The sequence below is a fragment of the Solanum pennellii genome, chromosome 3, assembly GCF_001406875.1.
Source record: "Solanum pennellii chromosome 3, SPENNV200".
Classification (NCBI taxonomy): Eukaryota; Viridiplantae; Streptophyta; class Magnoliopsida; order Solanales; family Solanaceae; genus Solanum; species Solanum pennellii.
In genome coordinates, this window is record NC_028639.1 from 10,188,132 (window position 1) to 10,190,314 (window position 2,183).

At 38.8% G+C, this 2,183-nt stretch overlaps 1 non-coding gene across 1 annotated transcript; it reads left to right on the top strand.

Annotated features, from left to right (window-relative positions):
• The first annotated feature begins 1,248 nt into the window (after positions 1-1,248).
• LOC114076588 lies at positions 1,249-1,382 on the top strand. The gene has a single exon (XR_003577649.1). It is a non-coding gene; the product is annotated as a small nucleolar RNA snoR137 (small nucleolar RNA).
• The last annotated feature ends 801 nt before the right edge of the window (positions 1,383-2,183 follow it).

Consider the following 2,183-nt stretch of genomic DNA (forward strand, 5'->3'; position numbering starts at 1 on the left):
GCCAAGGACGAAGAATCAATCTCCGCCCTCCACCTCCCCTTTTTCGTGCGATTTGGCCGCGTTTGGATAAGGTTTCCGCAATTTCAAATTCGAAATGGGCGGAAAATCGTATCACCCACCCCCCAAAACCGAAACCCCTAAAAATCTTTTATATAAACCCCACCCTCTTCAGAAAACGTGGTTAGAGATTTTGGTTGGAAATTTTTCGAAAAACTTTGGCTGTTCTATTTATTTCCGAGAGAACTAAAGGAAATTTTAGAGCAAGTCTTTGGCCTTTTGTCGATTTGTTTTCGCTGGAACGGAAGAGCGTTGAACAGTTGAGAGAAGAGAAAGAAGGTAGTAGCAGTCGCGATCATCGGATTAAATTTCCTCGTTCGTGGCTTTTGAACAGCCACATTTCCGGTTGTGAAGTCGTCGCCTCTCCGCTCAGTGTCGTCCTTGTTTCGCTGCCGTCGAAGAGGTAAATTCTTTCATCTTCATATGTTTTCCTCATTCGAGTGTATTTATTAACTAATATGGAGAATCTGGTTGTGGCTGCTTGTGGGAAATCATGATTTGTTTTCCGTCTAATCATTAAGTGTTGAAAGTTTGATCTTCTTTGTTGATTAGAATCCATTGTTTGGTTGTTAAGCCCTCAAATGGGTCTTCCCTTTGCTGCTTGCATCCTGTCTCAAACATTAGACGTGATGTAAAGAGCGCTTACGGGTTTCTATATTTTCAACTCTGTTTCGGCCTATTGGTTTTGATTTTTCCTCGTTTGGGTAGCACTGTTCCAGCACTGTTAAAGTGCTTATAGGCGGCGTGGTGTAGGTGTATTTAGTCGCAGAGAGGCATATTAGGATTAGTTGTGGTTTGTTCGTCGGATAGTTGTGTATTTGCTTGTCTCGAGTATTGTAGTAAGGGTAACAGGTTTATATCTTTGAGCTCTCTTCTCCTGAAATTTGTTTTCTTTTCTAAACTTGTTCAAGTATATGGTTCTTGAATACATGATGGCTGCTTATCCTCTCCATTGTCTTTATTTCCAAAATTGTTACTTCGTTTGGATAATCTGTCTTGTTAGGAGTCTTGAATGAACGTTTCGTTTTTTTGTGTGCCACGTTGGTTATCTGAAACTTTTCCTGGAAATCTGTGGTTTGAAAGGCCGTCTTCATCTCACAGTGGCCATTTGTATTTGGCTGTCTTAATCCGTAGTCGTGTAGTAAGTTAATGGAGTTGTCTCCTTGTCTAGTTTGCTTGATGTTGGATGGCATCGCTTCATATGTTGAAATCCCTCTTAAAGTTAAGTGAGGGATGTTCAAGTGTTTGAAGCATAAATGATTAGTTGATATTTAACCATGTGACGCATTTCAATAGTATTTCACTACTTGTTTCTGGCTAAGTTTGTTCTTTAAATGTGATTTGGAGTTATCAACAATTTCGTGTGAAGGTTTCTCTACGCTTGGTTTTGCAGCACAGTTTATGTATCGTTGTATGGTGTCATTTAGGTTGAAACGATTTATATAGCTTTAAATACCATTTAAGTTGTTGGATGTTGGTTTTGCTATTCTTGTGAATATTTGATTAGTATTACATGTTAAAGAAGCCCTTGTTGTGTTTGTGAATTTGTTTATTTTAGTTATTATTTTTAAAATGTCAATTCTCATTTCATTTGTTTTTGTGGCATGTGAAAACTCCTCTCGAGTCCATTGCGGGACTCCATTCTTTCTCTATGCATTCGGAAGAGCCATAAAGGCTCGAAACTCTCTTTATTCGAGTCAAGCCATCAGGATAGACATGCCAAGCAAATGCCTTGAAGATTGAAGAACTTGAAGAAGGCGGATTAGAAGATTATTTATTCTTTATTATGTTGTATTCATTTCGGGCATAAGCCCTTGTCCTTTTATTTCTCTCGTGATTATTTTGTATGTTTAGATTAGGACAGGTACAAAAATGGGTCAAACACCCAAAAACAGGTGGGTCCAAGTTTCGGTCAAGGCGAACAGAACTCGAAAATTTGGACCCAAATCTCTCTCTCCCTCTCTCTCTCTCTCTATCTCTCTTCGCTACTTGTTTACTTTTTGTTTTGAGTGCCGTTAGTCTAGGATTAGAAAACTCCAACCCCGCCGAACACCTTTCGCTTTATCGAACTCAAAAATTAAAACTGAATCTCAAAACAATAAAGTTTCAAATTCACAAGTTTGCTT